Source organism: Tursiops truncatus, chromosome 7 (assembly GCF_011762595.2).
Source record: "Tursiops truncatus isolate mTurTru1 chromosome 7, mTurTru1.mat.Y, whole genome shotgun sequence".
NCBI lineage: Eukaryota > Metazoa > Chordata > Mammalia > Artiodactyla > Delphinidae > Tursiops > Tursiops truncatus.
Genome location: NC_047040.1, coordinates 59,764,075 through 59,787,635, shown reverse-complemented (window position 1 = coordinate 59,787,635; position 23,561 = coordinate 59,764,075). Strand labels below are relative to the sequence as shown.

The following is a 23,561-nucleotide window of genomic DNA, read 5'->3' as shown; positions in this document are numbered from 1 at the left end:
TGGCACTTTCTTTCCCACAAAAGTTCACAGGCATCTGAAAAATCCGGATCTTTTTCTGTATAAGATGGTGTATTAGTATTAGAAGGACCCAATATTGTAAGCAAGTGATCATGCCACACGATAACAAACCATAATTATAAACACATATAGAGAACTTACTGTATTAATTAAATAAAGTTGCAATAAAAATGATCTGGCGCCTTTCATGATTCACATATTTGTTCTTGGACAGCATTGTAATTAGGGACAAATGGTTCATCTGATGTTCAAATACATGACTATAATTAGGATTACTTTCATGCAGTCAAGCCACATTTTTAGTTTTCCTTATTCAATGTACCCTTTCATCATCTTCGCACACCCACTGACGCTTGCAGATGAGAAAAGACAGTCCGGAACCTTACTCATCAACAGCTGGAGGGCCTTTTTTCTCCATCTCTCCCTGCTCCAGCCTTGAGGGTCCCTGTATCCTCTTCCTGTGCCTCCCCTCCCATCCCAACGCCCACACTCCAACACCAACACCTTTTCAGTCAGAGCTGTGTCCCGCTCTGGTCCTGCTGTCCTGGAGCTGGGGAACAAGGCTGCAGAAGCTCTGAAGCCAGAAGAATGGGGATTACCTAGTGACATCCGGAGGGAGACAAACTGATCACATAATCACTGTTCAGTGACTATAGGAATCGGCTTTGCATCCCTGATGTCTAGGAGGGCACCTGCAGAAAGGTAGAATGAGGAAGGCTATCCAAGTAAGGGACGTGTATAATGGATTGTCCAAACCAGGATACTTTTGAGAGTGAATAGGGACACTATTAACAGTTTCACAGGGACTATACGTATAAGCCATGACTTATAAGTCCCAGGAAAAACTGGACTTAGTGTCACCTTACTTCTAAGTGGGCATTGCAGGGAGAAAGGGAAGAGTTATGGCTGTTGTCACACCTGAATGAACGTGACAAGTGGAGCCCTAAAGCTCTATTTAATTAGTCTCCCTACCTTTTATTCCTTTCTCCTCCAGTTCATTCCCTGCTAGCAGACTAATTTTCCAAAATGATGGCTCTGATATTTTCAGTCTCCTTAAAATCTCTGCTGGTCCCCCATGGTTAGCAGAATAAAGTCTGTACTCTCACTGGCTGGCATTCCAGCCCTGCCCTTAATAGGGGTCCAATCTTATTGCTTAGTTTTACTCTTTGAGAAGCCATTGGAACTTCAAACCATTGGATCTGCTGGCTACTCTTGGCCTATAATTTCTTACCTCCATGGCTTTGCTCGTGCTTTAGCATCCTGTTGCCTGGAAACCTTCTGCCCTCTGTTTGTGCTTATACAATTTCTGCCCCTTCTCCATGACCCAGCTCAAATTTCAGCTAAAATGCTGTGGGAAGCTGACAACTGGAAGAAAAAAGTTCTCTGTGAAGCCTTATCTACTCACTCTTTCTCCTCTAGCTCTGAACCCCTAGGAGTCTCTATATAGACCTCTGTGCACCTCTATGTGGACCCATATGACTGCATTCATCCTTGCATTTTCATCACTTAGATAGAGGTCTTAGATCCTCTTAGAGATCAGAAGTTGTTTTAGGGTAGAATCAAAGTCTTATTCTTCCCGTAATTCTCAGAAAACTTTACATTGTACTTTGCACTTGGTACATGCAGCAGACTTGTTGAATGAAAGAGATTAGAGCCTGAAATTCAGAATTCTGATGCCCTTTATCTCTGCTTGGGTGAAGAAAAACTGTAGGACAAAGGTACTTCCTGTTTTGCTTGCTCAGACACTTGGGGCTGGGCTGGGTGTGAACATCTGATTCTTGCTGGCCCTGAGGACTGGCTCCCTATTCCTCACAGGAGGACTGTAGGAGGTGGCAGCTGGCATTTGGGAAGTCTGTTATGACCTCTCAAGCTAGAGCTTGTGTCTTTGGTGTAGACGGGGAGTCACAATATCCTATTACTAAATGGACCATACATGACTATAATAAGACCCCTTTCTGATATTGGTGTTGGCCAGCTACTTGTCCTTTGGGAACTCATTCTCTAGGCATCTTATTGCCTGAGTAGTCATAACTGCTGGATGCAATAATTCAAATCTTGCCTGAAATTATGTGCAAGGCCGGCTTTCTTTTTATTGAATCAGCATTCTAGATACCAGGCTACCTGGCCTGGACTATTAATTCTGATCACTTTGAAAACCAAAATGACTAACAGCAAAAAGAAAGAAATGTCAAATTGAATCTTCATCCCGAACTAATCATAATCCCTGCCATATGTCCTTGGCACAAATCATGTTGCTGCCTGGGGCGTTTCATTCTCTGCAGTGAGGCATGCTGGGAATTTGTGTTGGTGAGGACTGCTCTTGCCATTTTACACTCCGAAGGGGTACCAGAAGCAGTTTCCCAGACGAATGAAATTCAAGGCATCTGTTTTCCCTGGCAGTTGTAGTGTTGAAACTATGGAAATGAGGTGTCTTAGACTTGGTGGGTATGACAAAAGGTTTTAGTCTAACAAAAATTTGTCAAGAAATTATATTAATAGCTTCTCTGCTATCCAACTCCAGACTTATTTAACAGTCTACTCACTATTAAAGCCTGAGCACTGTGAAAGGAAAGTTTGACTATATCTGTAAGAACTGCATCCTACCATGCATTAAGAAGTTGTTTGGTTTACTAATAACTTTAGCTGATGGGACCCTATACTATATAATCTTTAGTTTATAGGCCATGGACAGCTAAACCATACAAAGAACATCATTCCAACCAAATTCCTGAGTGCATTTTGCCTTAGCAACAGCTCTGGAAGGCCCAGTCTCATTTTGGTTAAGATATTTAGATTCTGAGCTGCAAAGTAATGATACGGCAGCCCTTGACATAGTACCCTGATTTATTTTTACTTATTATTTATTTATTAGCTCAGTAAATAACTCCTCTTAGAACCTAGGCTTTTCTAAAGATGAACAGAATCTCAGAGATAATTTAGGTCCACAGCTCCCTTTTGGCTATGAGGAAGCCAAGGCCCAGGGAGGTTAAGCAATTTGCTCAAGGTAGTACAGCTTGTTAGTGGTAGTGATAATGTTAAGTGACACAGTATCACTTCTACCACATTCTATTGGTCACAGGGTCAGCCTAGATTCATTAGGAGGGGAAATAAGTCCCACTTCTTTTTTTTTTTTTTTTTTTTTTTTCGGTACGCGGGCCTCTCACTGTTGTGGCCTGTCCCGTTGTGGAGCGCAGGCTCAGTGGCCATGGCTCATGGGCCTAGCCGCTCTGCGGCATGTGGGATCTTCCCAGACCGGGGCACGAACCCATGTCCCCTGCATCGGCAGGCAGACTCTCAACCACTGTGCCACTAGGGAAGCCCAAGTCCCACTTCTTGATGGAGATAATGACAAAGCATTTGTGGCTATCTTTAATACACCATACTCATAAAGTAGAAATTTTGTTGCATAACATTTTAGACTCTCTGGAGGTATGTACTGCCATTTTAATTGGAAAAATTTCAGCCATTCTTTCCTCAAATATTTTTTTCCCTATTTTTTCTCTTTTTTTCTTCTTGTAAATTTTGGAGATTAATCCTTTGTCAGTTGTTTTGTTTGAAAATATTTTCTCTCATTCTGAAGGTTGTCTTTTTGTCTTGTTTATGGTTTCCTTTGCTGTGCAAAAGCTTTTAAGTTTCATTAGGTCCCAGTTGTTTGTTTTTGTTTTTATTTCCACTTCTCTAGGAGGTGGGTCAAAAAGGATCTTGCTGTGATGTATGTCATACAGTGTTCTGCCTATGTTTTTCTCTATGAGTATTACAGTGTCTGGCCTTACATTTAGGTTTTTAATCCATTTTGAGTTTATTTTTGTGTATGGTGTTAGGGAGTGTTCTAATTTCATTCTTTTACATGTAGCTGTCCAATTTTCCCAGCACCACTTACTGAAGAGGCTGTCTTTTCTCCATTATATATCCTTGCCTCCTTTATCAAAGATAACGTGACCATGTGCATGGGTTTATCTCTGGGCTTTCTATCCTGTTCCATTGATCTGTATTTCTGTTTTTATGCCAGTACCATACTGTCTTGATTACTGTAGCTTTGTAGTATAGTCTGAAGTCTGGGAGCCTGATTCCTCCAGCTCCACTTTTCTTTCTCAAATTGCTCTGGCTATTCGGGGTTTTTCTCTGTTTCCATAAAAATTGTGAAAGTTTCTGTACTAGTTCTGTGAAACATGCCATTGGTAGTTTGATAGGAATTGCATTGAATCTGTAGATTGCTTTGGGTAGTAGAGTCATTTTCACAATGTTGATTCTTCCAATCCAAGAACGTGGTATATCTCTCCATCTGTTTGTGTCACCTTTAATTTCTTTCATCAGTGTCTTATAGTTTTCTGCATACAGGTCTTTTGTCTCCTTAGGGAGGTTTATCCCTAGGTATTTTATTCTTTTTGTTGCAGTGGTAAATGGCAGTGTTTCCTTAAATTCTCTTTCAGATTTTTCATCATTAGTGTATAGGAATTCAAGAGATTTCTGTGCATTAATTTTGTATCCTGCTATTCTACCAAATTCATTGATTAGCTCTAGTAGTTTTCTGGTAGCATCTTTAGGATTCTCTATGTATAATATCATGTTATCTGTGAACAGTGACAGTTTTACTTCTCCTTTTCCAATTTGGATTCCTTTTATTTCTTTTTCTTCTCTGATTGCTGTGGCTAAAACTTCTAAAACTATGTTGAATAAGTGGTGAGAGTGGGCAACCTTGTCTAGTTCCTGATCTTAGAGGAAATAGTTTCAGTTTTTCACCATTGAGGACGATGTTGGCCATGGGTTTGTCATATATGGCCTTTATTATGTTGAAGTAGGTTCCCTCTATGCCTACTGTCTGGAGAGTTTTTATTATAAATTGGTGTTGAATTTTGTCAAAAGCTGTTTTTGCATCTATTGAGATTATCATACTGTTTTTATCCTTCAATTTGTTAATATGGTGTATCACACTGATTGATTTGCGTATATTGAAGAATCCTTGCGTTCCTGGGATAAACCTCACTTGATCATGTTGTATGATCCTTTCAGTATGCTGTTGGATTCTGTTTGCTAGTATTTTGTTGAGGATTTTTGCATCTATGTTCATCAGAGATATTGGCCTGTAGTTTTCTTTTTTTGTAGTATCTTTGTCTGGTTTTGGTATCAGGGTGATGGAGACCTCGTAGAATGAGTTTGGGAGTGTTCTTCCCTCTGCTATATTTTGGAAGAGTTTGAGAAGGATAGGTGTTAGCTCTTCTCTAAATGTTTGATAGAATTCTTCTGTGAAGCCATCTGGTCCTGGGCTTTTGTTTGTTGGAAGATTTTTAATCACAGTCTCAATTTCAGTGCTTGTGATTGGTCTGTTTATATTTTCTGTTTCTTCCTGGTTCAGTCTCAGAAGGTTGTGCTTTTCTAAGAATTTGTCCATTTCTTCCAGGTTGTCCATTTTATTGGCATAGAGTTGCTTGTAGTAATCTCTCATGATCCTTTGTATTTCTGCAGTGTCAGTTGTTACTTCTCCTTTTTTCATTTCTAATTCTATTGATTTGAGTCTTCTCCCTTTTTTTCTTGATGAGTCTGGCTAATGGTTTATCAATTTTGTTTATCTTCTCAAAGAACCACCTTTTAGTTTTATTGTTCTTTGCTATCATTTCCTTCATCTCTTTTTCATTTATTTCTGATTTGATCTTTATGATTTCCTTCTGCTAACTTTGGGTTTTTTTTGTTCTTCTTTCTCTAATTGCTTTAGGTGTGAGGTTAGGTTGTTTATTTGAGATGTTTCTTGTTTCTTGAGGTAGGATTGTATTGCTGTAATCTTCCCTCTTAGAACTGCTTTTGCTGCATCCCATAGGTTTTGGGCCATTGTGTTTTTGTTGTCATTTGTTTCTAGGTATTTTTTTATTTCCTCTTTGATTTCTTCAATGATCTCTTGGTTATTTAGTAACGTATTGTTTAGCCTCCATGTGTTTGTATTTTTTACAGTTTTTTTTCCTGTAACTGATATCTAGTCTCTTAGCGTTGTGGTCGGAAAAGATACTTGATACAATTTCAATTTTCTTAAATTTACCAAGGCTTGATTTGTGACCCAAGATATGGTCTATCCTGGAGAATGTTCCATGAACACTTGAGAAGAAAGTGTTTTCTGTTGTTTTTGGATGGAATGTCCTATAAATATCAATTAAGTCCATCTTGTTTAATGTGTCATTTAAAGCTTGTGTTTCCTTATTTATTTTCATTTTGGGTGATCTGTCCATTGGTGAAAGTGGGGTGTAAAGTCCCCTACTATTATTGTGTTGCTGTTGATTCCCCCTTTTATGGCTGTTAGTATTTGCCTTATGTATTGAGGTGCTCCTATGTTGGGTGCATAAATATTTACAATTGTTATATCTTCTTCTTGGATTGATCCCTTGATCATTACGTAGTGTCCTTTGTCTCTTGTAATAGTCTTTATTTCAAAGTCTATTTTGTCTGATATGAGAATTGCTACTCCAGCTTTCTTTTGATTTCCATTTGCATGGAATATCTTTTTCCATGCTCTCACTTTCAGTCTTTATGTGTCCCTAGGTCTGAAGTGGGTCTCTTGCAGACAGCCTATATATGGGTCTTGTTTTTGTATCCATTCAGCCAGTCTATGTTTTTTGGTTGGAGCATTTAATCCATTTACATTTAAGGTAATTATCGATGTGTATGTTCCTATTACCATTTTCTTAATTGTTTTGGGTTTTTTTTTGTAGCTGTTTTCCTTCTCTTGTGTTTCCTGCCTAGAGGAGTTCCTTTAGCATTTGTTGTAAAGCTGGTTTGGGGGTGCTAAATTCTCTTAACCTTTGCTTATCTGTTAAGGTTTTAATTTCTCCATCGAATCTGAATGGGATCCTTGCTGGGTAGAGTAATCGTGGTTGTAGGTTTTCCCTTTCATCACTTTAAATATGTCCTGCCACTCCCTTCTGGCTTGCAGAGTTTCTGCTGAAAGATCCGCTGTTAACCTTATGGGAATTCCCTTGTATGTTATTTGTTGCTTTTCCCTTGCTGCTTTTAACATTTTTTCTTTGTAATTAATTTTTTATAGTTTGATTAATATGTGTCTCAGCATGTTTTTCATTGGATTTATCCTGTATGGGACTCTCTGTGCTTCCTAGACTTGATTGACTATTTCCTTTCCCATGTTAGGGAAGTTTTCGACTATAATCTCTACAAATATTTTCTCAGCCCCTTTCTTTTTCTCTTCTTCTTCTGGGACCCCTATAATTTGAATGTTGGTGCATTTAATGTTGTCTCAGAGGTCTCTGAGACTGTCCTCAATTCTTGTCATCTTTTCCCTTTATTCTGCTCCCTGGCAGTGATTTCCACCATTTTATCTTCCAGCTCACTTACCTGATCTTCTGCCTCAGTTATTCTGCTATTGATTCCTTCTAGAGTATTTTTAATTTCAGTAAGTGTGTTGTTCATCACTGTTTGTTTGCTCTTTAGTTCTCCTAGATCCTTGTTAAATGTTTCTTGTATTTTCTCCATTCTGTCTGCGAGATTTTGGCTCATCTTTACTATCATTACTCTTCCTTCTTTTTAAGGTAGGTTGCCTATTTCATCTTCATTTATTTGGTCTTGTAGGTTTTTACCTTGCTCCTTCGTCTATAACATATTTTTTTGTCGTTTCTTTTTTTTTTTTTTCTTTTGATGGGTGGTGCTGTATTCCTGTCTTACTGGTTGTTTGCCCTGATAACCTCCAGCGCTGGAGTTTGCAGGCAGTTGGATAGATGTGGATCTTGGTGCTGAGATGAGGACCTCTGGGAGGCCTCACTCCAATTGATATTCCCTTGGGTCTGAGGTTCTCTGTTAGTCCAGAGGTTTGGACCTGGAGCTCCCACCACAGGAGCTGGGGCCCAACCTCCAGCCTGGGAAACAAGATCCCACAAGCTTTGTGGCCCAGTTAAAAAAATAAAAAATAAAGAAAGAAAGATAAAAAGGAGCAGTGCAGTATCAAAGAATAAAAATCAAAATTAAATTAGAAAGATTAAAAAGCATATTAGGAAAAATAAAACTATAATTGAAACACCTGCAACAAGGTAAAATAAAAGAACAACAGAGAAAGGAAAGAAAAAAAAAGGAGGGGGGAACAAACCAAAAGGAGGGAACAATAACAAAGTATAAAGAATAAAGTAAAATTAGAAAAATAAAAGATTTATTTGGACAAATAAAAATATAAAAGCGTCAACAACAATGAATCTACAAGGTAAAACAGAACCCCAATCTAAAAGAGGAGAAAAGAAAAAAGAAAAAAAAAAGCCTTGGCTTTGGGGGCGGTGTTTAGGCAGGGGTGGGGTTTAGAGTGGGGCAGGACCTAGGCGGGTGGGGTGGTGATGTTTGAGCATGGGGCGGGGCCTCTGCTTAGGACCTGCACAGAAGGGGAGAGGCAGCATGTGGAAATGAGGGCCTCTGGAGTGTGGAGTTCAGGAGTTTGGATGTAGGGCCCTGAGTGAGGGTGTGTGGGTGGGGTTTAGGCCCAGCTCGTTGGAGGGGGTCTCAGTGGGGGTCTCCAAGTGTAGAGGTTGGGCCCTGGGTGGGGGTGTAGGGGTGGGGCTTGGGCTCTGCTCGGCAGGAGGGAGGCTCCAAGGGCAGGATTATGTCCAGGAGCCCAACAATCTCCCCCGGCCCAAGTGGAGAGGGAAAGCACTGGCCCTTCCCTTCCGTTCCTCCGCACCCCTCCCCCACCATCTTCCCCAGGATCTCCCCCGTCACCACTGGACCCCTAACTGTTGGTGGGTCCCACTGGGTGTAGGAACTCCCCCAGCCCCCCCTCAGGGGTGCCGTCCCAGCAGTCTGTGCTTTACTTTTGCTCCCCCTTCCCTCCCTCCCACTCCCTCAGGACCTGCACAGCTGGGGATGGCCTAGTTGGGCAGAGGATCAGGCCCGGGATCTCAGCAGGTTCCTGGGAGCCCAAGTGGGCAGGGAAAACCTGGCCACACTCCCTTTCGATCCTCTGCCCTCCCTGTGGTTCCCCAGTTTCCCCCTTCGGGCATGGGATCCCTTCCTCTCCCCCAGCCACCCCTCGGGGGCGCCAGTCCCATCCTGCCTCCACTTCTCCTCCCCCTTCACTCCCCCACACCCCATGTCCTACCCAGTTGCTGGGGTTTCCTCCTGTCCCCTTAGGTGTCTGTTGGTCCCCCACCGGTGCCTGGTATGTGCCCTAGTTGTGAGGAGACGCAAATTCCTCGTCCTCCTAGTACGCCATCTTGACTCCGCCCTCCCAATCTACTCTTAATCCCATCCAAAGAATATTTTTTCTTTCCATATTTTGTATTTTTCAGTTTTAGAATCTTCATTTGCTTCTTTTTTGAGAGTATCTGTTTCTCTACTGATATTCCCTATCTCTTCCCTCCTAGTGCTAATCTTTTCTTCTAAGTCCTTAAACATATTTATAATAGCTGTTTTAAAGTCTTTGTTTGGTATTTCCACCATCCCTATCATCTCAATAGAAACAGGTCTGTTTCTATTGACTTTTTCCTGATTATGAGTCACATTTCCCTGTTCCCTCACATACATGGTAATTTCTGATTGTATGCTAGAAATTATGATCCTCTCATATTGAGAGTCTGGAGTTTGTTACTTTCTTTAAAGCAAGTCATCTTCTGTTTTCATAGGCAGGTAACTTATTGACCAATCAGTAAGTTTCTATTGAGTCTTGTTTCTATTGAGACTTATTTTTAAGCCTTGCTAGGGTAGTTCTAGGTTTGAGGCTAGAATGATCTTTGAGTCTCAGTTGAATGTCCAGGGTGATGGGTGGGGTCTGTCTACGCTGGCTGGTCAGGGCTGCTATATCTCTCAGCACTGTATGACTTACAGAATCTCCATTCAGCTTCTCCCCAGGAGCCATTGCCTCCCAGGCTTCTCCGTGAGTATTGGTCTGCACATTTGCAGCTAATGAGTCAAGAAGACCCCGCTGCTAAATTTTGGAGCCCTTTCTATGAACAGCTTCCCTCTCTCTGGTTCACTTCACTGCAGATTTCATCTACTTCAGCATTCCTGAATTCTAATTTCTGCCCCACTAGCCCCATGAGACTGCCATGCTCTGCTTGGGCTCTCCCTCTCTGCCTGTGTTCCAGAAAGTATCTCCAGGCAAGGCATCAAGGTTATTGTGTGGATCACCTCTTGTGTTTCTGTTCTTCCTAGAATCATAGTCCTGCATTGCCTGTTACCTAATGTCTGAGAGCAGTTGCTTCCTGTATTTTGTTCAACTTTTAAATTGTTTACTGTGGCACCAGTTATTCCATCATAGCAGGAGTAGAAGTTCTCTTCTTTTTGTATTGAAGCAATAGATTTTCTTAATAAACAGAAAATTCCTTATATTTAAAAAAATTAATTGCCATTCTATATATTGCTTAAGTGGTTAATCTGCAGCATCAGTTATAGAGATGGTTTTGTTAGTGAACTAAAGACACCTGTAAGGCTTTCTTTGACTGTTGGCTAATATGTGTACTTCAATAACAGGTTGATGAGTTGATGAAATTAATGCTGGTTGAAAACCTTTGGTTCTAAGTCAAAATGATGCCCCCCTTGACACATTAAGTTCTTTTTTTTCTGTCCTCTCTTGGGTTCCTTGCTGGAAGTGCTGGAATTCTTGTAATTTAGTCCTACTGCCTGAGTTCTAGTTCTTTATGAGGCTTGAACACTCAAGCTTCCATAACTCATCATTAATCTAGAGATGTGTCTTCAGCCAGTGTGTCTACATACCAAATTTTCTACTCCTGTTATTTATCAAATAAGGTAGAATTTAGGCCTACCTCCTCCAATTTAAATATATTTATATCCATTACAAGTATTGTGGGGCAGGACAGATTAGTTACCACAAGAACAGCCTATTTATCTCCGCACAGGAATGATAAACGCCCTTGTAGTTGTTGGTCCTATATTATATATTCTAGTTTAGAACCATTTTCAATTTGTGCCTAGTTTAATGGATTTGTTGGAGTGCATATCTTCAAAAATGTTACTGGTCGTCTTTGTTTCTGGGAGACAGCTTTAGAACTACATTATTTCCATTTCCCATATGGTTTTTACCTTCAGAAAAGGCTGAGTGATATCACATTTTTGCATATTTAGGTTTACTAAATTAGTCATGAAAATTATCATGGGCTCACATGAAAAAAATGTAAATGGATCCTACAAGAAATCTTGGTGAATAATTAAGCTGCTGTTAAAAATGAAATGATTCTTAGTTCATTCTTTCACTGAGAACACTGGGAGTCCGAGGATTTATTATTACTCTAAGTTGGTAAGTGTGGTCACGAAGAGCAAAAAGTTTATAGACGGGGCTTCCCTGGTGGCGCGGTGGTTGAGAGTCCTCCTGCCGATGCAGGGGACACAGGTTTGTGCCCCAGTCCGGGAAGATCCCACATGCCGCGGAGCGGCTGGGCCCGTGAGCCATGGCCGCTGAGCCTGCGCGTCTGGAGCCTGTGCTCCGCAACGGGAGAGGCCACAACAGTGAGAGACCTGCGTACCGCAAAAAAAAAAAAAAGTTTATAGACAGATAGCTTCTTAAGCAAAAAGTAATATAATTTTCCTTGAAATGTTATTCACTTTTAATAATAATAATACATTCACGTGTACAAATACAAAAGGCACAAAAGTATATTTATTCTTTCAACAGTGTTCATTGGGCATCTGCTATATGCCAGGCACTGTTCAGGGTACTGGAAGTATAGCAGAATCCAAACAGACAGAAAATCCCTGCCTTCACGGAGCTTACATTCTAGTGGAGGCAATCAACAAAATAAATAACTTATTTGTTATTATAAATATTATGTTAGGAAATATTAAATGCTATGGAAAAAGAGAATTCTGGATAAAAATAGGTTGGGTGCTGCTGAGAGGCCTGGGATTTTAAATAGGTGTCAGGATCAGCTTCGCTGAGAAGAGAATTTGTGCTCAAACTTGCAGTAGGTGAGGGAGGGAGTCTTGCAGATATCTGGGAAAGAGCATCCCTGGCAGGAGGAATAGCTATTGCAAAGCTCTCAGGTGGGGCAGAGGCCTTCAAGGGACAGCAGAGACACCTGTGTGTCTGGATAAGAGCGAGTAAGAGGAGAATAGATGAGGAGGTTCCAAAGGAAATAGGTGACGGGGGTGAGGCATGGGGACCAGATTATCCACCATCATCGTAGCATACCCGCTTCCCTTTCAGAGCCAGAGATTTTCAGCCAGCTGATCCAGGGAGGTAAAGGCATTTTCAAACTCCCTGCTCAAAATGCGCTTCCCTCTGCTGCTGCTCATGTGTTGGAATGGATAAAAGATTGAGAATAATGTCCTCCCCTCCTCTCCCCCATCCTCAGCCTTCCTTTTCTCACTTTGTTTCACCGTCAAGGGTCTCCTTGTTGCCCAGGAATAGAGAGTGCTGAGAAATGGTTATCAGAAAGATCTGACTTTAGAGGTTCCCATTTCCTGTTCTCTAATCCTCACAACCTAAGGGTCTTAGGGCCTTTCAAATGTTTAGTTGTAGCAATGGCAATTTTTTGAACAGAGTTATCTCAAATTTGAATGTAGCACTAAGTAGTGTGGAATGATTTTCGAGAGTGTCTGCATGCTATGGTGAAAATTACATGGGGAAAAAAAGCCATCATTTCAAACTTATCAGCAAAACGTTTTTAAAGAAGCATCAGTTATCTGAGTCATCCCAGAAGCCATTCTAAAAGTTTAAGGAGCCAAAAGAAATTATTTTTAACTTAATGCTAATAGGGCAAGTGTATTATTAGCTGGGGAAAATTATGATAGCTGTCTTCTTTATGTGCTGCTTGGGGTCCAGTAAGCATCCAGTTTGGCTGGGCTTTGGGGACCTCTGACTACAGTGTGTGGTGGAGAGATGTGTGCCCAACCTGATGATACTGTGCTGAGTTTAGACACTCATGTACAGTCAGAGAAGATTTTTGAAAAGGGTCTGCTAAAACTGGGCAAGCCCATACTTTGATTTTGTATTTGTAACAAGACAAATTACAGCACCCTGAGTCTGGTCAAAAGGTTTCCCTCTCTCTCTTCACTAATAAATGCAGGATCAGCCTTTTTTTTTTTTTAAAAATAAATTTCATTTATTTATTTATTTTTGGCCGCACTGGGTCTTTGTTGCTGCACGCGTGCTTTCTCTAGTTGCAGTGAGTGGGGGCTACTCTTTGTTGTGGTGCGTGGGCGTCTCGTTGTGGTGGCGTCTCTTGTTGTGGAGCACAGGCTCTAGGCACGCAGACTTCAGTAGTTGTGGCGCGCAGGCTCTAGAGTGCAGGCTTAGTAGTTGTGGTGCACGGGCTTAGTTGCTCCGTGGCATATGCGATCTTCCCGGACCAGGGCTCGAACCCGTGTCCCTTGCATTGGCAGGTGGATTCTTAACCACTGCACCGTCAGGGAAGCCCCAGGATCAGCCTTATTTAGATATTAGCAAGGCTGGTCCTGGTCTCGGCCTGAAGACAGGCTTTTTCAACAGTCCAAAGAGCCCTGGGCCCCAGAGCTGGCGTAGCTCTCTCGGTAGGACAGATGACACACTGGTCACCTGCAAAAGAGAGGTGGAAGTATTCTGACTCCTCCTGTTGCTCTGCTCAGGGCCAAAATGGTGGCCCCTGGTGACCTCCAGTCACAACTCTCTTATCTCATTTGGGACCCTGGGGGGCCGTTTTCTCTTCATTCTTTTATAGGGACATAAAAGCAAGTGGGCATGATTTCTAAATAGGGAGACATCAGGCCAGGAATGTGCAGACTTAACACGTTCTGCTCCCTGGTGGCTGACATGCAGGCCATATTTTGGAAGAGTCACAGAGGTCATGGTGTGCCTTGTGACAGTCTCAGCTGTGAGGATAAAAAGCTGCAGTTGCGGGCTTCCCTAGTGATGCAGTGGTGGAGAGTCCGCCTGCCGATGCAGGGGACGCGGGTTCGTGCCCCGGTCCGGGAGGATCCCACATGCCACGGAGCGGCTGGGCCCATGAGCCATGGCTGCTGAGCCTGCACGTCCGGAGCCTGTGCTCCGCAACGGGAGAGGCCACAACAGTGAGATGCCTGCGTACCACAAAAAACAAACAAACAAACAAACAAAAACTGCAGTTGCACCTGGGGTCCATCAATGGGATTTTTTTCTGAGAGTCACCCTGAACATGGGCAGAATCAATAGACGAGGGAGAATTTTGGCAGTTGGTTGAGTTGAGGGGTGCACTCATGTGCGGGTGGCAGTGGCTGGGTGTGTGTGTGACGTTAAAGGAAAAGATGTTGATGCTGTGGTTGAGAATCCGCCTGCCAGTGCAGGGGACACGGGTTCGAGCCCTGGTCTGGGAAGATCCTACATGCTGCAGAGGAGCTAAGCCCGTGCGCCACAACTACTGAGCCTGCGCTCTAGAGCCCGTGAGCCACAACTATGGAGCCCGCATGCCACAACTACTGAGCCTGCGTGCTGCAGCTCTGAAACCCGCATGCCTAGAGTCCGTGCTCCGCAATGAGAAGCCACCGCAATGAGAAGCTCGCACACCGCGACGAACAGTAACCCCCGCTCGCCGCAACTAGAGCAAGACCCCGAGCAGCAACGAAGATCCAACGCAGCCAAAAATAAATAAATAAATTTATATTAAAGAAAAAAAGACACTGAGTCTTGTTAAAGGTAGTAAGCGGGTCTTCCCTAGTGGCTCAGTGGTTGGGAGTCCGCTTGCCGATGCAGGGGATGCGGGTTCGGGCCCCGGTCTGGGAGGATCCCACGTGCCGCGGGGCGGCTGGGCCCGTGAGCCATGGCCGCTGAACCTGCGCCGTCCGGGGCCTGTGATCCGCAGCGGGAGAGGCCGCGGCAGTGGAAGGCCCGCGTGCCGCAAAGGAGGAAAAAAAAAAAAACTATTAAAGGTAGTAAGCAGACTTTATTCAGGGCCATTGAGTCAGGCATAGGGACTAGCACTATAGGAGTTTGCAGCAGGGGAGAGAGATTGGGCTCAACTCCGAACACAGCATGGACAAGTGGCAATTTACAGCCAAGGAGCAAGGTGTCGGGGGTGGGAGGAAGTCAGTGGCTGGAAAATTACTGAGAGGAAACATCAGGGGTAAGGAGGATTCTGGCTAAATTGACCCGACGGGATTCTTGCTGAAGACAAGGGTGATCCTATATCGTCTGGGGGATAGCGGAGGATGAGAAACCCAATCAGATATGGAGGGTGGTCAGGTATCAGGAGTGGGGAAGTTCTGGTTAAACTGACTTTTTAGCAAGGTTCTTGCTAAAACTGCATTTTACAAAGAAGTACACAGATAGGTCTAGGAAAAGTTCGGGAGTCTGACCACACTTTGGTCAACAAAGAATCTTTATCCGTGTGTGTGTGTGTTTGTATATGTGTTTGTACATATGTGTGTATGCATCTGTGTGTATACATCTCTGTACATATGGATATGCATGTGTATATCTGTGTGTGTGTGTTAGGAGGTTGGTAGGTAAGAAACTCATAGGGAGAAAAGTCAATAGAACAGGTCTCTAGGGAGAGGAGCCCTACTGACACCACATTTTTTAGGAATAAATGACGCAACAGTGGTGGTACTATAGACGTAAAAAGAGAAACAAGAAAGAACTGATTTTAGGAAGAATTTACAATAGTGCCTTCATGAAGTCTTTGTAGAACTTGCATCCATCAGTGATATCTGTTCTTCTTCTGAATTCATATTTCCTTCTTTCCTATTTTAATTGCACTTCTTACTACATTTCACCTTGATAATTGCTGTATGTGTACAATTCTCCCTAACTCAGTTTGAACTTCCTCAGCGCAGGAACCATGCTCTTTGTATCACCCAAGTGCTTTCTTCTCTCATACAGACACGCAGATTGAATGAATGCATTTTCAACACCTTCTTTCTGAATTTTGTTGACGTTGTTGGGAAAACTTGTAATTAGTAAAGAGTCAACATTTCAGTATTCTAAGTGGTTAATAACCATATAATTAAAATAACATGATAAGTGGTAAACATCTTGAGTTTCAAAGACTTTTGATATATCCACGTCATCACTGGCATTATACACACATGATTTTAGCATACTAATACTTACCTAGCCTCTGTGTAAAATGTTTTTGATGAACATTTCAAAGCCTTTTAAAAAGTTAATAGTGTTATGAAAAGGACGAGATTATCAAGCACGTATTGTTTGAGATCTTACTGTTGTTATAATAGAGAGAGAAAAATATACATGCACACCTATCTATAAACCCTTCCAAAACTACAAGACAATTCTAATATATGTTTTTAAGCACTTTATTCGTTGCTTTCATCATTAAAAGGTCTTTGTGGCTAATGATCATGATGAAGCTGATGGTACTCATAATAAGAATAGCTTCTGTAGCCCTTTATAATTTATAAAGCTCCCATGTATTTTCTCGGACTTAACAGTTCATTAGGAGTGGGGGCTAGCTCTTTATAATCCTAAGTTACTGTTAAAGCACAAGGAGACAAAACGAACCGCAAAGTCATTTTAATGCAAATGTATTTATTTAGCATTACACCCAATGTTCTGAAATACATTTACTGATCTTCAGAAGACATCTGGAAATTTAGAAAAAATACAAGTGAAGTAGTGGAGGAAATTAAACATTATATACATTCCCACAAGATACACTGTATAGTGTACAAGATACACTATATGTAGTGTATATGGTGTACAAGATACACTATACAATGTACTGTTACAACCGTTATTATCCATTTCTTGGGTGAGCCTTCTGTTCACGACTATGGGAAGGCAGCTGGGCAGAGAGCACTTTGCCTCCCTTCCCTCCTTTCCTTTCCCTCTTCATCTACTTCCTGCACGCCTCCCACAGGTCTGACTGCTGGGTGTTGGGATCCACTGTCCTGAAAGGTCCCCCAGAGATTCTGTGGGAGGTGAGGGGAGGAGGGGGGGGCTTACTCAGCAGATTGGTCAGGGTGGGGCCCACCTCACGGCAGAGGATTTGCATATTGATTATCATATAGTCAAACAACAGAAGTCATCTAAGAGGAGATGTTTTGCTGATTTTATGGTTATTGTACACTTTTCCCCACAGATGCCTGTGTGTTATTATTTCGTGCTCTGACTAATCCAGAAACTGGTTAATTAGTCCCTAGATAATCCTGAGCTGACTGAATTAAGATTTAAGAGCACATTAAATTTTCACATTGCATTATAACACGTGGGCAGCACCTGGAATCCAGAACCTTTGCTATCCCTCGTACACCTGACTTTGGTAGTTTCCATGTTTGCCTTCTTTGTAGTAAAACAAGGTGCAGCCCAGAACATCGTGGGTACCCATGTTACAGTACTTACCATACAGTATTCTAATTTTGGTTTTGTGGCTCCCTTCCCCACTGGATTGTGAGCTCCTGGTGGGTAGGGTTGGCGTGTTGCTCACCTCTGTTCTTCCAAGGAAAGGTAGCTAATGTAAGGTAGGAAAGCAATACAGTTTACCGAATGGATAAATAAAATGAATGTGTATTCATGAAAGGATGTGTTTGGCGGAGAGTCATTTATAATTCCATAGATTTTGATAATTCATATTGCAAAGTTAAGTCTTATTTATTTGAGTGCCATTAATTTGAAAGGTAGATGTGATAAAAAGTTATAAATAAGTTGTTAAAACCACGCCTTTCAAAATCATAAACACATTCTAATAAAATTATCTTTTTTGTAATGCTAATTTAAGGCATTATTTACCATTACAATTTATATAATACTTAAAAGGATTTTATTTTATCGACAATGGTTTTAGTTTGTGCCTTTTTAACTTAGATAGGTTAACCTCTGTCTGACCTTGCTGTCTGATTTAGACAGTTTTCAATGAAGGACAGTAACATTCATCCTGAAGAGCTAAAGAACCATGAGGAGAAAAAAAACAAAACAAAACAGGAAAACAGTGATGTAGTAGTTAATAAAAAATAAGATCCAAATAGTATTCACCAAATGAATGCATAGAAGAATGATGGTATCTCCAAGAAGACAGAAGCTGCATGCATGACACATGAAAGAGTAAAATAATGTGATAAGATTCCAAAAAGAAATGATATCAATTGGACTTCAGAGAAGGATGAGAACGTTGTTAGGAAAAGCTCTGTGAGGGAAGTGAACCCTAAGCTGGTCATAAGGAACTGAGTCAGGGTGAGAAAAGACTTTGTGTCTGTATTCGTTTTCTATTGCTGGGTAACAAATCACCACAACCTAGTGGCCCAGAGCATCACACCTTTATTACCTAATCAGTTCTGTGGGGCAGGAGCCTAGGCAGGCTTGTCTGCATTTTCTGCTGAAATCAAGGTGCTGACTGGGCTGTGTCCCTATCTGGACTTGGGGACCTCTTTTGAGCTCACTTGGTTGTTGGTAGAATTCAGTTCCTTGCAGTTGTAGGACTGAAGTCCCTGTTTTCTTGCTGGCTGTCAGCCAGGGGCCTCATATATTCCTTGCCACGTAGCCCTTTTGCTACATGGCAGCTTCCTCCTTCAAGGCCAGCAAAAGAATCTCCTACTTTGGGACTTCCTTGGTGGCGCAGTGGTTAAGAATCCACCTGCCAATGCAGGGGACATGGGTTCGATTCCCTGGTCTGGGAAGATCCCACATGCCACGGAGCAACTAAGCCCATGTGCCACAACTACTGAGCCTGCTCTCTAGAGCCCTCGAGCCACAACTACTGAGCCTGAGTGCCACAGCTACTGAAACCCGCGTGCCTAGAGCCTGTGCTCCGCAACAAGAGAAGCCACTGCGATGAGAAGACTGCACACCATAATGAAGAGTAGCCCCTATTCAATGTAACTAGAGAAAGCCTGCACTCAGCAGCGAAGACCCAATGCAACCAAAAATAAGTAATTTTTTTTTTAAATTGAAAAAAAAAGAAAGAATCTCCTACTTCTTCTACCCTCCTTTAAAGGACTTGCTTGATTAGGTCAGGCCCACTTGGGAAAAATCTTCCTTGTGATTAACTTAAAGTCAATTGGTTAGGGACCTTAATTATATCTGCAAAATCTCTTTACCTTTGCTTTATATTGTAACGTATCGTGGGAGTGCTATCTCTACACTTTTGCCATATTCTATTGACCAGAAGTAAATTCGAGCTTCTGCCTACCCTTAAGGGGATTATATAAGGATGTGGGTCACTGGGGTCACCCTAGGATCCTGCCTACCACAGTGTCTTCTTTTGTAAATGATTCTTTCTACTGCTGTTTGAACATGTTTTAAATGTGAAGTTTTTAGAAAAAGTGATTTAAAACACGGGTCCTGGGTGTCAGAGGGTTGGCTAAGGAAAATAACTTCTCTGAACTTGGAACTTTTACTTAGGGGACCAGATGTACGCAGTTATTAAGGAAAGGCGTGTAGAGTGAGCTATAATTAGAGAAACCTGCATCATCATTTTGAAATACTGCAAGAGCTTCCTGACTGGTCTCTTAGCTTTTGGTCTTTACACTCTCCCACCTGCCTTTACTTGCAGTCAAGGTGATCTTTCCAAAATGTACATCCAGTCATGCCACCTTCCTGCTTCGAATACTTCTGCTGACTATTAGACAGAACCCAAGTTCTCCAGCTGCCTAGGCCAGGACTGCCATGCCGTTCAGCTTGCTAGCCCTGTACGTGTTTCACGTGCCCTTCACTCACACTCAAATGAGGCCATGGCCGGAGGGGTTAAGGAGATGGATTTGAGAGACACTGAGTTGGTAGAATTAGCTGGACGTGGTGAGAGAGGACGAGCCTGCTCCGTGCATGGCAATAAGGAGTGCAGGTGCGGTGGCAGATGTCGGAGAGAAGGTGAGTCCAGTTTGAGGTCGCTGTGGAACGTCGCATCCAAGGACTTCTTGTGTGCTTGGCCCTCTACTGAGTACCATGGGATCTATGAAGGAAGTACCAGGCATGACCTCTGCAGAGAGGAGAATGTATGTGGCATTAGGAAATCATAGATTCCCAAGAGAAGTGGGGCAACGGAAGGATTATCACCTGTGGTAGGTTGCAGAGGTAGGTTGGTAAAGATGTCCGTTAATAGCTGAATGGAATTTTCCCCACTCCATGAATGACAGAGAAAACATTGCTTTTCATAGTTTCTGTGGCTTAAATGTTTAAACAATGGGGGAGACATTATTAGGACCTAATTTTGGGGTGCCCACAGAAAATCTCAGGAAGAGAGCTTTCATGCTTGTCCCGGTTATCTCACAGTAGCTCTGTCTTTCCAAGTGTCCTTTGTCACTGGGCCTCACACAATCTGGTTGTGAATCTTGAAGTTCTCTTGTGCTTGTTTTGGTCTGTATGGAAGTATGTAAGTGCTTCTTTTTTCTGCTGCTTTCAGTTTCTTCCGGAGAGCGTTGGACCAAACATGTTTTTAGGCCTCCCTGGTCTGCCTTCCTAATATGGAATGTGCTCTGGGGAGAATAAACAAGGTGGGATGCTGCTTTCCCTCCTGATGGAAGAGGGATTCTAATCTCTCTCTCTTTTTCTGTGTCACTAAGTCGAATCCACCATATCAATGTCCAGCCAATTTCCAGCTCATCTGGTCCTTGTGATTCCCCCCTCCGGTTGACTTAAATGTCGCCATTGCCTTGGGCATGCAGGCTAGCGCCCGCGCTTCTGTAGCGGAGCCCCGTGGGGTTCACACAGCTGCTTGCTGCGGCTGGGTGTTACCCCTGCTCGTGCCGACACTGCTTCCCATGAAGTGCGCTCCGCTGGCTAGAGCTGTCGAGCGTAGCCCTGCCAGCCACTGTGCCTTCACTGCTTGGGAAATGCTTTCCCACCGGACCCTCAAAGGCTCTCACTGAAAGTTGTCTGCACCCCTTTATTAACTGCTGAAATTCTAGCACCTGTTTCAGAGCCCCTTGACTTTTGAGAACATGGCTTCTGGCAGGGAGTTGATAAGGCCCTTCCAATGGGACAAGAGGTGGAAAGAGGCCCTGTGCCCAGTGTGCTGTACCTTCCCCGGTAAGCCTGCAAACTCTCAGCTTTTCCGGACACTTGGTCATCTCATAAACTGGCACTAATGCATCAGGATTCTCCTCCCTCTTCCCTGGGAAGCAGAGCTCAGGCCCTTTGAGTAGAGGTTAATTGGGAGGCCCGCCGAGGTTGTAAGCAGATTCTTCGAATCTAGTTATCTTGGGCCTGAAAGTGTGACGGGTGGGGGAAGAGCCTCTCAATTAAACTCATGAAAGCTGTGTCTTAGGTCTTCCCCTTCGTGACGGGTCACCTGCTCATGTCCTCCAAAAATGTGCATCTCTCATGGTGGGATCTGTCTTCCTCTGATAATGTCCCAAGTTCCTTGGACTCTGGCCCGTGTAGTCCTGACCTCTATGTTAGTCTAGGTGATGCTGTATTAACAACACTCCCCCTCCCCCAACCAAAATCTCGGGGCTTCACACAGTGGCGGTTTATTTGTCACTTCGACAAAGTCTCCATCTTGCGGCTGTAGCATCTGCAGCACCTGCCTCCTCATCAGTTTCCTAGGGCTGCTGAAACAAGAGACCACCAACTGGGTGGGATAAAACAACAGAAATGTGTTCTCTTAGGATTCCGGAGGCCAGAAGTCCAAAACCAAGGTGTCGTCAGGGCCAGGTCGCCCTGAAGGCTCTCGGGAATCTCCTTCCTCGTCTCCTTCCGGCTTCTCGTGGCTGCCGTCCATCCTTGGTGTTTCTTGGCTTAGAGATGCGTCCCTCCTGCCTCTGCCTCCGCCTTCACCTGGCCATCTTCCCTGTGTCTGTTTCCAAATGTCCTTCTTTTTGTAAGGACACCCGTCCTTGGCTTATGGCCCACGCTAATCCAGTGTGAGTTCATCCTAATTTGATTGCATCTGCAAAGACCCTCTTTCCAAATAAAGTCACGCTCATGGGTACCGGGTATTAGGGCTTTAGCATATTTTGGGGGAGGGACACAGTAACCCATCACACACTGCAGAGTTGTGGCTGAGGCTGGCCCTTAACAGTTTCACCTCAGAAGTGATGCGTGCTCGATTTGTTCACAGTCCACTGGCCAGAACATGGCTCCAACATAACTGCAAAGGAAGCCGGTAAATGTCAGGGAACACGTGGGAATTTGGTGAGCATTACCTGTCTCAGTCACATCCTGGCCCCCCTCGTTTCCTCTGATCCCAGAATGTTCTGGGGGCACTTAGGAGGTGAATATTTTCTGTAGAACGGGACATATCTATCAAAGAACAAATAGACCTGGAAAACGGCTCCAAGAAAAGAAAGAAAATAGTTTATATAATCTGTAAAACTATCCCATTTTTGTTTACTCCTCCAGTTCGTCTTAATCCAGAGAGTACAAAACGGTGGTCAACAAGTTGGATGTAGTCCATAGATGTTTTGTGTGTGGCCCACACAATGTTTAAGAAATGTGAACAAACGTCTAGATCTTTCCCTGAACAGCTGAAACACATGACGTCTGGCCCCATGTTTCCACAGAAAGCCAGTGATAAGGAAAATAGCCAATAAGGCCTGCTCCCTGTTGACAGCCCCACCTCTGCAGTTTGCAATTTGTCTTTGCTTTTACCACTGGTTTTGTATAGTAGAGATTTTTTTCCTTATATTTGGCTCTTTGTATAATCATTTACTCTACCTAATAGGCCCCGGCAGGCATTTGTGTTTGGGACCTCAATTTTGAGTAAGTATAGCCATCTGTAGAGGAAAACTCCTCCTTCTGTGTTTCCCTTACCCTCATGCTACTACCATACTCCCTACACTTTTGATACCAGGTGTGTGGGTTTTCCACACATTACGCAATTCTGTGACACCAGCTGGCTGTCCTACAATTCAACTCAATTCTGACACTGTCTACCTGGAGATAACATCAGATCCCACAGGTTAAGGGCTCGGTCCCAGACACACGTGCAACTTCAGATGTCAGCTGCAAGTCCAAGTTGTTATCTGTGCTTCTGACTGACTGGCTATAAATTGGAGGTTTCCACAAACCCCTCTTCGAGTTCGATGAATTTGCTAGAGAGCAGTTCACGGAACTCAGCAAAACAATTACTTGCTAGATTTACTATGAAAGGGTGTAGCTTGGGAACAGCCAGATGGAAGAGGTGTACAGGTGAAGTATGGGAAGGGGCATGGAGCTTCCACGCCCTCTCCCAGTGCCACTCTCCCCACATTTCCAGGTGTTCACCAACCCAGAAGCTCTCTGAACCCCTTTGTCCAGGGATTTTTATGGAGTCTTCAGTACTTAGGCATGCTTGATGAAATTGATTGGCCATTGGTGACTGAACTCAATTTCCAGCCCCTTCACCCCCACGTCAAGGGGTGCGGCTGAAAGTTCCAACCCTCTAATCACACGAGTGGTTCTCCAGGCAGCCAGTCTCCATCCTTAGGTTACCTAGGAGTTTTCCAAAAGTCCCCTCATTAACATAAACTTGGTTGTGGTGGAAAGGGGGCTTGACACCCATTTCACTTTTATGGCTCTTAAGCATTTCAGGAACTGAGGACAAGAGGCCAAATAGTATAACTGAAGAGGCCCCATGTGGCTCTCATATAAGAAATTACAAGAGTTTTAGGAGCTCTGTGCAAGGAACAGTGAACAATTTCTTATTTCTTACTATTTTATATTTTTTTCTTGTAAATCACAATATCACACCATCTGCAGTATTTGAGATTTAAGGTGAACAGTTGACGAAGGC

At 43.1% G+C, this 23,561-nt stretch overlaps 1 protein-coding gene across 1 annotated transcript in view; it reads left to right on the top strand.

Moving 5' to 3' along the window:
• Positions 1-23,561, top strand: part of RAPGEF4 (Rap guanine nucleotide exchange factor 4) — a 317,013-nt gene that overhangs the window by 32,173 nt on the left and 261,279 nt on the right. The gene's annotated exons all lie outside the window — the stretch shown is intronic.